The 16,325-nt window shown below is 38.9% G+C and overlaps 1 protein-coding gene across 2 annotated transcripts in view; it reads left to right on the top strand.

Moving 5' to 3' along the window:
* LOC115209878 (WD repeat-containing protein 93-like) overlaps window positions 1-16,325 on the top strand; it is a 154,985-nt gene that overhangs the window by 37,296 nt on the left and 101,364 nt on the right. The window lies entirely within an intron of this gene.

Genomic DNA, 16,325 nt, shown 5'->3' with positions numbered 1-16,325 from the left:
CGTAAGCATGCCCAAACAAGTCAAATGCTTACACAGAGCAGGTTTTACAGCCACATCATCCGAACCGACCAAGTGAAACCAGGCTAAGCTGCTAGTATATATATATATATATATAATATATATATATATATATACACATACATATGTATGTATATATGTATGTCTCACTTTTGTCTGTTTTTGGTACTTCTGTGTTTGTGGGTTACAGATTTTAAACAGGTATGTTATGTTATTGTTTGTGCCAAGGGCATATTTTTCTTTCATGGAGATTGACAAATAAGATTTCCTTTCTAATTAATATATATATATATATATTTGAAGATTAATATGCTTGGCCACTGGTTTTAATTGATTAATATCAATTTCTACCCTTATTCAATTATATATATATATATATATATATATATATATATATATGAGGACAGCTGTATGAAGAAGTGTCACACCCTAACAGTGGAAGGAAACTGAAGAAGAGGTAGACCCAGGAAGACATGGTATGAGGTGGTGAAGCATGTCCTTTGAGACCAAGATGTTTGGAGATATGTTGTGATTGAGAAGACCTGGCAAGTAAGGTGAGATCACAGCCATGACCAATGCCAGTTTTGCATAACTGGCCCATTTAAAACTACCTTTGAATCATCAGGCAATATGATGTGTTTGAGAAGACCTGTTGTGTCAAGTGAAATTGGAATCATAGTCGTAGCCATTGCCGCCTGACTGGCACCCATGCTGGTGGCACTTAGTAAGCACCATTTGATCATGGGTTGATGCTAGTGCCAGTGGCACATAGAAAGCACCATGTGAACGTGGTCAATGCTAGTGCCCCCTGACTGGCTCTTGTGCTAGTGGCACTTTAAAGCACCATGCAAATGTGGTCAGCGCCAGTACCGCCTTACTGACTCCCATGCTGTTGGCACATAAAACGCACTGACTACACTCTTGGAGTAGTTAGCACTAGGAAGGGCATCCAGCTGTACAAACCTTGCCCGATCAGATTGGAGCCTGGTGCAGCCTACTAGCTTGCCAGTCCTCAGTCAAACTGTCCAACCCATGCCAGCATGGAAAACAGACATTAAATGATGATGATGATAGGTTGAAAAGGATTAGAGATCTATACAAATCAAATTTCTGTATATAAAAGATGGATGTGAAAATAGCACAGAAGTAAATCTAAGACATGAATTTAGAAAGAATTTAATAAAGTGATTTAAAAATTATATAAGGAAAATATAGAATAACTCAACATCACTTTCAACTGGGCAAAGGAAATTTGTACCATAGTACCAGAACCATCGAAATGTGAACAAAGACTAGAGGAACTGAAGGACACACTTATCCAAAGAGCCTTTCCTCCTGGCATAATAACGAAAGGAATGAACAAGGCAAAACAAATGGATATCAATGAACTTAGAAAACAAAAAACAGAAGAAGGGAAAATGTCTTGCCATTCATGTCAACCTTCATTGTCAGAAACCTCCCCATCTTATTTGCAGATGAAAATATGAGAAAAATCTTAAAAAAACAAAAGGCAGCCCCAAACACTAAAACTCATTCTCACTGAAGCAAAAATGCACAAAGAAACCCCCAAACCAACTGTCACAAAATGTGGAAGAACAAACTGCAGTACTTGTCGTTACCTAATTGGGAGACCAGAATTTAAATTCAGAGATGGCCAAACCTTCAAAATTAAATCCAGTCTCACCTGCAACACAGAAAACCTGATCTATATAATCAGGTTTCCGAAATAATTACAAAAGTCAGATGGGCAGACTGTTATGCAACATAATGATGACCCATTAAGGTGGCAAGCTGGCAGAAACCTTAGCACACCAGGCAAAATGCTTAGCAGTATTTTATCTGCCGTTACATTCTGAGTTCAAATTCCACCGAGGTCGACTTTGCCGTTCATCCTTTCAGGGTTGATAAATTAAGTACCAGTTCGCACTGAGGGTCGATGTAATTGACTTAACCTCTTTGTCTGTCCTTGTTTGTCCCTTCTATGTTTAGCCCCTTGTGGGCAATAAAAAAAATAAGAATGATGACCCATAGCCAACAGATTCGAGACAAAAACACGAGGCAAATTCCTTTAAGCAGTCACATTGCATCCTGTGCAGGAATGCACTTACCCAATTTCAAAATATTTCCCCTCTACAAGTACTCAAATTCTTTCAACCAAAAGCATTGACTAAATAAAGAAAGGCAATTTATTAACAAGTATAAACCACAGTTGAATATAGTCCCAACCACTATCAACCAATAAATAATGGACACTTAAAAACAATTTTATACATATTATGATTTTGAAAAATACTTTCCATCAATTCTTAAATATTTTTCCAAAATATATATATATATATATATATATATATATGCCACTACACACACACATCACTCACCAAGTCCTTTGTGAGCCGCTCTCTGGCTATCTATCTGCGGCTGTATATAGCTATGGTAAGACCTCACCTGGAACTTGCATCAGCGGTCTGGAACCCCTATCTTGCCCAGGATATTAATCGCCTGGAAGCCATTCGGCGACGTGCAACCAAAAGAATACCCTCCATCAGGCATTTGCCATATTCTGAACGCCTTACTTCCCTGGGCATGGACACATTGAAACTCCGACGTCTGGCAGCTGACTTGACAGACACCCTTAAACACATAGACATACATACACTTACATACACACCTCTGCACATACACACAAACACACACACATACAAGTACACACACAAATACACACACACACACTGCTAGAGACACCAAAATTAAAACATCACACACACACATACACACAGGTAGAGACACTCAAAAGAAAACATCGAGCCCAAAGGCAAATCCCGGTTCTTTCTTTCACGATGCATCACAACATACACATCTATCAACACACAGCTGGTCACATTCCAAACATATTGAAATACATTCAACACAATACACACACACACACACACACACACACATTCTCTCTAACACCCAGAACTCTACATCAAACTATATTCAAAGAAGACTTCAACGTAAAAACTCCAGATGTGTTTTTGACCGCCAAGACAGAAGACAAGCTCCTTTTACTTCAAATATTATTTTAATATTCAATAAAATGAGACTATCATCAAAATCAGTAATATTCTATATTTTTTTTATACAATTTAAAAACCATTTTATTAAATTCTTTCTAAATTTAAATGTCTTAGATTTACTTCTGTGCTATCTCCACTTCTATTATATATATATATATATATATATATATATATACACACACACACACACACATATTAGGATACTATATATATATATATTATATATATATGCCACTACACACACACATCACTCACCAAGTCCTTTGTGAGCCGCTCTCTGGCTATCTATCTGCGGCTGTATATAGCTATGGTAAGACCTCACCTGGAACTTGCATCAGCGGTCTGGAACCCCTATCTTGCCCAGGATATTAATCGCCTGGAAGCCATTCGGCGACGTGCAACCAAAAGAATACCCTCCATCAGGCATTTGCCATATTCTGAACGCCTTACTTCCCTGGGCATGGACACATTGAAACTCCGACGTCTGGCAGCTGACTTGACAGACACCCTTAAACACATAGACATACATACACTTACATACACACCTCTGCACATACACACAAACACACACACATACAAGTACACACACAAATACACACACACACACTGCTAGAGACACCAAAATTAAAACATCACACACACACATACACACAGGTAGAGACACTCAAAAGAAAACATCGAGCCAAAGGCAAATCCCGGTTCTTTCTTTCACGATGCATCACAACATACACATCTATCAACACACAGCTGGTCACATTCCAAACATATTGAAATACATTCAACACAATACACACACACACACACACACACACACATTCTCTCTAACACCCAGAACTCTACATCAAACTATATTCAAAGAAGACTTCAACGTAAAAACTCCAGATGTGTTTTTGACCGCCAAGACAGAAGACAAGCTCCTTTTACTTCAAATATTATTTTAATATTCAATAAAATGAGACTATCATCAAAATCAGTAATATTCTATATTTTTTTTATACAATTTAAAAACCATTTTATTAAATTCTTTCTAAATTTAAATGTCTTAGATTTACTTCTGTGCTATCTCCACTTCTATTATATATATATATATATATATATATATATATATACACACACACACACACACATATTAGGATACTATATATATATATATATATATATATATATAGTTAAGATACAATATGAATTGTCCAAGCTGAAACATATATCGATATATTAGAGATGTAAGAATATAGAAATATAAAAATATATGAATACTAAAAATGTACATGGACATATAAATATATAGATATATAAACATAATAATAATGGAATATAGATAAAAAATGTTTTTAAAAAAATTTAAAATATGGTATATAGTAAGTAATAGGCATTAAAAAGCGTTTTGGGTTCGAAGAAAATAAAGTATTCCAACAATCATTTCTGGAGTTCATGAATCTTAGGATTCATTTCCAGAGAAAGCCCCCTTCATCAGGAAAAAAAGTTTACGCTAGGTATGCGTTCAGTTCTTTTATTTCTGAAATTTCCATGTAGGGCATTACGAAGAGGGGACAATACAAGTACAAATATAGATATGTAGGAACTGAACAGTGCAATAAAAATTTAAAATTTGCAATAAAATGAATGAAAATTGCATGAATATGATATGATAAGATTTTAAAAAATGCTTTCATGTATGACTGAATTCCCTGGCTTAATTAACCCACCGCCATTGACCAACGTCTCCCTCTTTTTTCCAGTCAAATTTGACTGGTTCCATTTGTTCTCAGTTTTCTTACTACATTCATCCATCGTTTTACAAATGTACTGTGTGACAGATATCTTCTCTCCAGCTGAATTTTACTATTAATGTACGATGAAGGTACCTGTTGCAAACCCTCTTTCACATGTCTTCCTCACTGTTTCTTTCATTATGGCCACTATGCAGGCCTTCCTGTCCCTGTTAAGGGTGAAGAGCTGCACAATCTTACTCAGCTGATAGCTGTACTCTTCCTGTCGTTGACAACAGCTGTTCAGCATAGGCTATCAGTTCCATAATCTCTACACATTGCATGATGGCATGCAGGAGAGTTTCACTGTCCCACCTGCACTTTAGGCTTCTTGGTGGGATGGCATAACTATGCCTTGACAGCCTCTCTTGAACAAGTAAGGCAGATCGGTAACATAACTAGGTTAGGAATTTCTGGTTATTATCCAGATACTCTGGCCTGAAAGTCCTTCCGAATGGATTGACCAACTAATTTCCGTCAAATCCCAGAGTCTACCTTAGGACATCATCTGACATGTACTCTGCTAGCACACGATAGAAATCCACAGTGGAACTCCTGCTGCCAGTATTGCCCACCCAGGAGAGTAGCGTGAGTGCCTGTCAATACACTTTCTGCCATTCACCCAGCTTAGGTCTATGCTTGATCCATGGACTTAAATCCTGAAGGAAGGTCAGTTGGTGCAGGAGAAACCTTACAGGTGGTGATCACACCTGCTCACCAACCAGAGGTGCCTAAGCCTTAGCATAAACTTCTGCATTTTCAGTCATGGCATCCCTAGCTCACCCTTTAACGGCTTTTGGCAGCAGATAGAGCACCTCACTAGTGATTTCCCCTTCCATAAGAAGCAGAAGAGGAGTCGCTCCAGTTGGTTCACCCATGAATCAGGGAAAGGCACAATGGTCAGGCGGTAGGTGATAGCAAGTGCTATGAACATCTGCACCACATCCGCCCTTCCGAACAGTGATAACACCCTTCCAAACCAGGTCTGGGTTAGGGCTGTTACCCTGCTTGTAACCTTGCCCCAGTTCTCTATCAGGAGATCTGGACTAAACCAGACCCCTATCATCTTAACCAGACCTTCCATCCAACATTCCACAACATTATTGGACGGCATTGACTTACCCCTCCAGGTGCCTAGTTGTAAGCTGACTGACTTGTCCCGGTTGATTTTTTGCTCTTGCCACCACTTTGTATTGTCTGATGAGGTTTTCTACACAAGGTAGCTGCCCTTCATCAGACACAATGATAGTGACATCATCCGTGTATGCGGTCACTGTTCTTCCACCACTCAGATCACACGAATTGCCTCCTATTACCTCCATCCTTCAATGGCTCAAGAGCTAACGCATCAAAAGCAGAGACAAGGGACACCCCTGGCAAACAGAGTGCTCAATCTTGAACGGTTTCAAAAAGAAACCATTCACTTGGATGAAAGACTCGATGTTGTTGTACAAAGCAGTAATCCAGCCTTGAAAAGTTGAGCCCAGCCCAGCTGCCATGAGAACTACCACCCGGTACTGATGGTTGACCCTATTGAATGATTTAGATTGGTCTAAATGCACCAGTGCCCCACTTTTGCTAGGGATTTTACCCACCGTCTCTAAGGTGTTGCATATGAGGTGGAGATTGTCATGTATCATCCTGCCAAGAATGGCACAAGTTTGTGCCTCCCCAACAAGGCCATCCACAACCTGCACCAACCTCTTTTCTAACACCTTGGCCAAAATCTTTAACTCTGTGTTTAGTAGAGTTATGGGTCGAAAATTGCTAATAGTGTCCCCTTTGCTTGAGCCCTTTCTGATCAACGTTATCCCACCCTGGCTCGTAGACTTGGGAATTCTCCATTCTTAGAGGTGTCGGTCTAAAGCCAATCTTGCTGCCAAAACTTGTGTTGAAGAACCCAACCTTAGCACCTCTTCTAAGTCCTTGACTAGATCCTTTTCTACTCTAGACTTATATAAACTTAGCTGCTTTCTAAATCTAATCAACTCACATTGAATGGTTCATCTGAGGGCAAACTACCACCTGTTATTCCCCATGGCACCAGTTAATGACTTTGTTACTATCTACTTAATCCAGTTACATATGCCTCCCTTGACAAAATAGTCTTGTTTAGCTCCAGTAGCCAGGTCCCTGTGTATGTGTACTATCTATGTTTATCCTACATGTCACTAGTTTATGATCCATGTAGGAGACCAGAACAAACTGTGGATGACTAAAACTAAACTTATCTCTAGTTCTTATATCTAGCCTATCTAAATAAGACCTAAGCAACCCATCACCATTATTCCAGGTCCACACTGGGACATTCGGGTGATCAAGTCTGTGGTGATCTACCAGCTGAAATCGCTTAAGCAGATCAGTGAGGCATAGGTTTTCCTTTCTATATGCCAAGCCAACACAATCCTGGCATGCATCCAGGATGACATTAAAATTTCCTAACACAACTAATGTCTTAGATGTCATGAGAAAATTCTCTAGGCATCAATAAAAATCAGTCTACTTGCTCTTGACACTCAACACATAAATGCCAATCAACCAGCTTTATTGCTGTACGTCAAGTTGAGAACAACCAGCTCACCTTCTGGATCCACAAAGATTGTATTTGCATGCAGAGCAAAGCTTTTTTGGAGCGACACTACTACACCTCCTCGGCCTCTGGTCTGGTTAGGAGACATGATTTTCTCATAGTCATTCATCAGTGTCACAAAGGTTTGCAGGCTGTCCATCTTGGTTTCTGTAGCCACCACAAACATCCATATTATGTCCCTTGAGGTCGTTGAGGAAACAGGCTTGCTTCCACTTTGAAGTCAGGCCACATACATTGAAACAAACGAAGTTAATTCCAGTCATCCAAAGAAAAAATTAGGGACCTACTTACCTTTCATGGGTGAAGGAGTGATCGTTCTCGAGGTTACTGAGCCTCCCTCCACCTTTTCTTTCCCCTTTCCTCATTGGTCTCCGGTGGTGGGTCGATTAACCTGGGTAATTCACTCAGTTTGTAGATGCCCTCTGGATGTGTGTCTTTCAGTTGTTTAAAAAGTTTTTCCTCGATTTTAGCATATCTACTTTCACCAAACATTTTTGACAAGTGGTGCTTCTTTATTATCTCATGCAAATAGCCATCTTTAATATTGTATTTGACGATAGTTCATTATTTACATTATTGACATTCAACGGATATTTGTCCTCATCTTGTTTGTTGTTAACACGTTTCGGCTGATGTACCCTCCAGCCTACTTCAGGTGTCTTGGGGAAATTTTGAACCTGGGTTCTCATTTCTTAAGGTATTTTTCAATGTTATTATTATTGTTGTTGTTGTTCAGGTCACTGCTTCGCAGTGAACTTGGAATCTTGGGGTTAGTAGCCTGCGCTCCTAACCACTACGGGTATATGGTGTAGTGGTTAAGAGTACAGGCTACTAACCCCGAGATTCCAAGTCTGCTTCCAAGCAGTGACCTGAACAATAATAATAATAATAATATTGAAAAATACTTTAGGAATGAGAACATATCTATTTCAGGTGGTACCTCCTGAATTTTTATGCGGGATGTTTGACACCCTAGGTATGTGAGCAGGAGTACCATCTCTTGGATTTTAAGTGTCTGCACTGAGTTTTCATGGGCCTTTTCCACTGTTGAAAACCGTACTTCAATAGATGCATACTTCTTCCCTTGGGCCACGTACGCTGTTTCTTACCAAACTGGCCCGAGGCATTTTACAATTTTTTCCTTTGTGATATTCACAATTTTCTTTGTTTCTATGTCAAAACTTTTGTTTATAATGGTTTGTTTCTTTGTTTGTTGTATGATGTCACTGAGGTGGGGCGATGCAAGCATTTCTCCCTTTTACAGTCTACATACCATTGTAAATTTGGTATTCCAAATGTGGAATATTGATGTTTTCATGTGACACATTGGTCATCATCATCATCATCATCGTTTAACGTCCGCTTTCCATGCTAGCATGGGTTGGACGGTTCAACTGGGGTCTGGCAAGCCCGAAGGCTGCACCAGGCCAGTCAGATCTGGCAGTGTTTCTACAGCTGGATGCCCTTCCTAACGCCAACCACTCCGAGAGTGTAGTGGGTGATTTTATGTGCCACCGACACAGGTGCCAGACGAGGCTGGCAGACGGCCACGCTCGGATGGTGTTTTTATGTGCCACCGACACAGGTGCCAGACGAGGCTGGCTGACAGCCACGCTCAGATGGTGTTTTCTTATGTGTCACCGACACAGGTGCCAGACGAGGCTGGCGGACGGCCACGCTCGGATGGTGTTTGTTACGTGCCCTCAGCACAGAGGCCAGTCGTTGCGGTACTGGCTACGGTCACGTTCGGATGGTTTTCTTATGTGCCACCGGCACTGGTACCACAAGGATACAAATTCCATTGATGTTCATCTATTTGATTTGGTTCGATTTGATTTGATTTGATTCGATTCTCACTTGCCTCAACAGGTCTTCACAAGTGTCACAAGAAGGAAGGTATGCACAGGTGGACTGACTACGTCCCAGGTAGGGGCCACGGATTATGGCTTCACTAGTCTTGCCGTGTCTTCTCACGCACAGCATACTTCCATAGGTCTCGGTCTCTAGTCATTTCCATGGTGAGACCTAACGTCCGAAGGTCGTGCTTCACCACCTCGTCCCAGGTTTTCCTGGGTCTACCTCTTCCACGGGTTCCCTCAACTGCTAGGGATTGGCACTTTCTCACACACCTATCTTCATCCATTCTCGCCACATGACCATACCAGCGCAATCGTCTCTCTTGCACACAACAACTGATGCTTCTTAGGTACAACATTTCTCTCAAGGTACTAACGCTCTGTCGAGTAAGTACACTGACATTACACATCCATCGGAGCATACTGGCTTCGTTCCTCACGAGCTTACGCATGTCCTCAGCAGTCACGGCCCATGTTTCACTGCCATGTAGCATAGCTGTTCGTACACATGCATCATACAGTCTGCCTTTTACTCTGAGCGAGAGGCCTTTAGTCACCAGCAGAGGTAAGAGCTCCCTAAACTTTGCCCAGGCTATTCTTATTCTAGCAGTTACACTTTCAGCGCACCCACCCCCACTACTGACTTGGTCACCTAGATAGCGGAAGCTATCAACTACTTCTAGTTTTTCCCCCCGGAAAGTGACGGAAGTTGTTTTCTGCAGATTTTCGGAGGTCAATGCTCCAGAGCACCTGCCACATACAAAAACTATCTTCCCAGTTAGCCTACCTTTGACATTGCTGCACCTCTTATGTGTCCATAGCTTACACTGGGTACATCTTATAGAGTTTCTACCTACACCTTTTCTACAGATCGAGCAGGGCCATCTTCCTGAGGATATTTGTGGATTTTCTACCTTTCTACTTATTAGTACTTTGGTTTTAGCTAGGTTGACTCTAAGGCCCCTCGATTCTAAACCCTCCTTCCACACCTGGAACTTCTCCTCCAGTTCTGATAGTGACTCAGCGATTAGAGCGAGGTCGTCAGCATAGAGGAGCTCCCAGGGGCAACCTGTCTTGAATTCCTCCGTTATTGCCTGGAGGACTATGATAAATAGGAGGGGGCTGAGTACTGAACCCTGGTGGATCCCAACCTCTACTTTGAATTCTTCTGTGTACATGTTGCCAACTCTAACCTTACTTACGGCATCTCTGTACATGGCTTGCACAGCCCTCACCAGCCATTCATCTATCCCTAGTTTCCTCATTGACCACCAGATGAGGGATCGGGGGACCCTATCAAAGGCTTTCTCCATGTCAACGAAAGTGTAATCCTTTTTCATAATTTCTGTTTCATTCAGAGCCATTTGCTCTTTTATAATTTGCACTTCCATGAAGAAAATACACAAAAAAAAAATTTTTTGTTTCAAAAAGAAAATTCTCTCACAGGAGAATTATCATATTTTTTTCTCTCAAAAGAGAGCAAACAGCTCAACATAGTGATACAACAGGTTCAAATCCTTCCCCCGTAGGGGAAAGCACACAATTTCAACAATGCCTGCCAAATGGGTAAGGTCTGCAACAATAATAGTAACAACAATAATTAAACCAACAGTACCTCATGGTGCAAACAAAAGATTCTTGTAAAGGAAAAAAAAATTACTCCAGAGCAGCGTTCAGTTCTTTACCTAGATATGTGATAATTGGATGCTTTTATAGAAGAGTGGATATAGCTATGTAAATTATGGAAGTTTTTACAAGGGCTGTTGGGAATAAAATTAGATTGCTTACTTTCTTTCTTAAAATTCATTTTTTTATTAGTGATATATTGTTGTGCAACAGAAATTATTGCTAAGTGGGTTCAAATTTAAATCATCTTATGAAAGTTGAATAGCATCTGTGGTTGCACGAATGAATAGCATCAGAAAACGTATTTAAAACAGAAGAATTAAACATGTGAAGGACAATGTATGATTCTTTTATACATATTCAATATCTGCCAATAATCGTATTGTATGGTGGGGCCTCATCTATTATATTGACCAAGATAATGAATAATCAATGTTCTGTAATTTTTAGTCGTGTATAGATGTGGCTAGTGTCATTGAATTTTTATGTTTTAACTTATTAAAAGAATTTACATGTGCTCTATATACTGCTTCTTGATGTCTTTAGTGCTTCCTATGTATACTCTAGCCTGATGTTTGTCATTTGCCATTGTGCATTTATAGATTATGTTTTTTGTGTAAACATAAATCATCAAGTGGATATAATTCAGGGGCCATACAATTACATATTTTTGCTTTCCTATAATTTTTGTTTTATTAATATTATTTGGACTTATATTGGGTATCTTATGGTGATCTATGCTTTTAGTCATTTGGAATTGAATTTTATTTCTGTTTGTAGATGCGATAATTGAACCCAAATTAGGTGTGGTAGAGTAAGATAATTTTATAGAGTGTTTATTAAATATAGAGTTGTATTTGTAGTTTTGGGGAAAATTTAGTTTCAGAATTTTGAAGAACAACTTTGGTAGATTTTTGACTCTGAGAGAAAATGGTGGGGGCGAACCAAATAATTTTTTCTTTTTCTAGATTTAGGGTGTGTTACCACATTAGAGTGTTCAAATATAGAGGGACTGTATTTATTACAATTACTAGCATACCCATTATAGAATTTAGTATTGTTAACAAAAGGTTTTCTTATAGGTTTATAATTTAAGGAGATCATTTTAGTTGTATCAGAGTTAATATGAGATGTTAGATTAGCTAATTTGGTTTTGAGTTTGGTGTCAGGGATGTAGAACATGAAAGACACTTAATTTTAGGGCAATATTATAAAGTAGGGCATGCACATTAAAAATCTCCTCATTTGCCAATAGGTTGGAGATTCTAATGGAGATGGCCATAATTATACTATCGATGGTTAATTTAGGATGATTAGAAGAGATGTTTATATATTGTAATGTTTGGTTTGGTTTGGTTTGCTGTATAGGTAATATAATTTAGTGCTTAAATTTAAGTGTGGCATGTAAAAAGTTGGCAATTTTGTGTCAGTCTCAAATACAATATTGAGATTAAAGAAATTCAAATGAAATTTTCCTAATGACTTAATTCTCTCAATCTCCGGTTTAGAGAAACCATTTACTGCCAGGAGTGTGCTGTCCCTATAAAGCCCACCAGAAACTTTTAGAAAGCTTTTCTTGATTTGAGACAGGATCTACAGACTCACAAGATCAGTCAGCTGTGCTGAATACGAACTCATTGTGATGTCATAATAGTTTGTCAAGTCACTTCTAATCCAATTATGCTCCTTAAAGTTAATTAAGGTATTTCTCACTGTCAAAATAATGTCAATATTGGATTGAGGGATGTTAGCAAAATCACAGGCAAATATCAAAGCCTTGTTCAATAATATTGGAAAAATAGTGGCATAATAGTTCGAAATGTCAAATTGCACAAAACAAGTATGTTGCTTATCAGGAGGCAATGGAACCATATCATTATGTTCCCAGTTAAATTCCACAGAGGAAGTGTAACATTATCTTTAATCACTGGTATTATTCTGCCCAATATGCATTTTCTAATTTTTCCCAAATGAGATTTTGTAGGGCATAAAAGCCTGATAGATGGTTTTGAATGGAAGTTAGTTTTATGATCTTTTAATGTAAAGTGGAGGGTTCTTGGTACGTATGATTCAGTCCTGTCTTGTAGGTTCAAATTTGGTATGTATGGTTTAGTCCTATCATATAGGTGCAAATTCAATCTATATTCCATTATTATTCTGTTTACATATTATATGCCCATGTATATTTTTAGTAGTCATATATTTTTATATTTCTGAAGATGATTCTTATATCTCTAGTATATCAATATATGTTTCAGCTTGGACAATTCTTATTGTATGTATTAATTGTAGTCTGCCTGAGTTGAACTTTTTCTATTCTATCCATTATACTTATGTAACACCTCAGGTTCGATTTGAACACTTCTACATTATCTATGATTCAAAAGAGAATTTTAACTATATATATATATTTTGTGTGTGTGTGTATGTGTGTGTGTACTCTTTTATTTGCTGCAGTCATTTGACTGCAACCATACAATTCTTTATTTTCCATAAAAATTTCTTATTTACTTTCTACCTGTTGTATTAAGAAACATAATTTCCGTTACCCAGTTATTTCTATTGTTTACTACTTTCTGCATCCGTATATTTCTGTATACTTATATAACCATGCCTAGAAGGAAAGTGTCAGATTTGTCTACAATGTCAAGGTCAGCCAAAAGACTGCCTCTGTCCAGGGAAAGAGAGAGAGCTTCAGAAAGAGAAGCATACCAAGAAACAAACAGACTGCACTACAAAAGCCAGAGCATCTCAAAGTGATGAACAGAGGTAAGCAAGGTTGACAAGGAATAGGATCTCCACTGCAGAATGAAGAGTAGTTGCAACAACTCAGAGAAACAACTTCTATGAAGCAGCTTTCAATTACGATCCAGTAGTTCATTATGCAGATGATACTAGAGTTTCCATTGGTGCAATGACAATTGAGTGCATACATTGTAAAGTGAGGAAGTGGCCTGGAGAGACACCTGCACTGTGCTGCAGTGGTGGAAAGGTTAAAACTCCCTGCAATTCCCCAACCTCTAGAGCCATTAAATAAACTGTTGTCATCAACTGACCAAGATTCCAAATACTTTCAAACCAAAATTGGGCAATACAATGCTGCACTACAGATGGCATAATTTAGAGCCACAATAGATTTAACTGAACCAGGATTCATACTAAAAATACACAATCACATCATCAAAATCTTGAAACTACGAGACGATGCATGATTAATTCCAAACAGCATGGTTGTGTGGTAAGAAGCTTGCTTTCCAGTCACATGGTTCCGGGATCAGTTCCACTGTGTGACACCTTGGGTAACTGTCTTCTACTATAACCTCAGGCCATCCAAAGCCTTGTGAGTGGATTTGGTAGATGGAAACTGAGAGAAGTCTGTCATATATGTATGTGTGTGTGTATTTTTTTGTCTCTGTGGCAGTTTAATGAAAGAGACTGATAGAATAAGTACTAGGCATACAAAGAATAAATTCTGTGGTTGATTTGTTCAATTAAAGGTGGTGCTCCAGCATGGCTGTAGTCAAATGACTGCAACAAGGAAAAGGAAATAAACATTACATTTGATTGTGTAATCCTAATGATAAAGGGTTAAAAATATGCTCTAATAAAGATGGAGGATGATACTAATAAAAATATAGAAAAGTATTGTATTTTTTTTTCTACTCTAAGCACAAGGCCCGAAATTTTTGGGGAGTGGGCTAGTTGATTAGATTGAACCCAATATGCAACTGGTACTTGATTTATCGACCCCAAAAGAATGAAAGACAAAGTCAACCAAGGCAGAATTTGAACTCAGAACGTAAACTTTTCTGCTCTAGACACAACGCCTAAAAGTTTTGGAGAGGGGGCCAATCAATTAGATCAACCCAGCATGCAACTGGTACTTAATTTATCGACCCTTGAAAGGATGAAAGGCAAAGTGGACCTTCATGGAATTTGAACTCAGAACGTAACAACAGTTGAAATACCGCTAAGCATTTCACCTGGCATGCTCACGTTTTTTGCCAGCTCTCTGCCTTGTATTGTATTGTAATAAAAATATTGTATTACCTTATTTCTCACATAAATGCTGACAGAATGGTGATTAAGTAGTTTTGGTATGGAGGAAATTACAATTAAGATAAGGTTGAAATTTTATAATTGTTAGGTATATTTACTATCTTTTATCTTTTACTTGTTTCACTCATTAACCCTTTCATTACCGTATTTATTTTGAGATGTTCTGTGTTTCTTTCAATTACTTTAAATATAACAAATATTTTAGTAAAATAACTTAGTTATCATTAAGCTAGTGTTAGGAACATAAATTGTGACTAAGGTATGGTGGAAGATTTTAATTCAAAACTTATGAAAACAAGACATTTGTACTACAGAGCCAGAGCCGGTTTTAGCCGGGTTGGTAATGAAAGGGTTAAGCTGTGACCATGCTGGACCACTGCCTTGAAGAAGTTTTAGTTGAATGGATCGACTCAAGTACTTGCTGTTATTTTAAGCCTGGTATATTTTCTATTAGTCCCTTTTGCCAAACAGCTAAGTTAAGGGGACATAACTCACTAACACCAGTGCGTAACTGGTACTTAATTTATCGACCCCGAAAGGATGAAAGGCAAAGTCGACCTCGGCGGAATTCGAACTCAGAACGTAGCAACGGGCGATAAGACAGTCTTCTTTCAGTTTCCGTTCATCAAATCCATTCACAAAGCTTTGATCTGCCTGAGGCTATAGTAGAAGACTCTTGCCCGAGGCTATAGTAGAAGACTCTTGCCCGAGGTGCCATGCAGTGGGAGTGAACACAATACACTGTTAGTGACAAGAACACTAACTGCTGACTTCACAGCTATTCAACTGACATCATATCAACACCTCCATTCTATTTTGATCAAGAACATATTGTTGTAAAAGGAATCAACTAGAACACTTCTCAGTATATATTCCTTTGCATCATCCTCAGTATTCACTGGATTCACAAACATCAAAGCCCTAAAAGAGGCCAGAATCACCGGCATTGAAGCAACTCTGCTGCAGATGCAACCAGGCTGGGCAAAGCACATCACTAGGATGGAGGATCATCGACTTCCTAAGAGGAGCACCAAAGAAATGGTACAAGGGCTGCTGAAAGGAATTTCTTGGTGCCTGCCTCATTAATCCCAGTTGGCAGTTCATGCCCATTGACTGTGAAAACTGGTGTCTCTTTATCCTCCAGATAATAGCCTTTTTTGGAGACATTTGCAGGACCATCATTGCAGACAAGTGTAAAAGGAAGGAAAACAAGGAGACTATGACAAACTTTGATCAGACTCTCTTCCCATGAAGCCTCTCAGGTCGTGTGTATTTGTTCCAAATTGGATTAATTAGGCATAGCAATCCCGAAACAGAAGTGGACATCCCCTCATAAATCTTTGGTTGCTCA

Source organism: Octopus sinensis, linkage group LG3 (assembly GCF_006345805.1).
Source record: "Octopus sinensis linkage group LG3, ASM634580v1, whole genome shotgun sequence".
In the NCBI taxonomy this organism is placed as follows: Eukaryota; Metazoa; Mollusca; class Cephalopoda; order Octopoda; family Octopodidae; genus Octopus; species Octopus sinensis.
The sequence above is the reverse complement of the archived record's forward strand: the minus strand, read 5'-3'. Positions and strand labels throughout refer to the sequence as shown.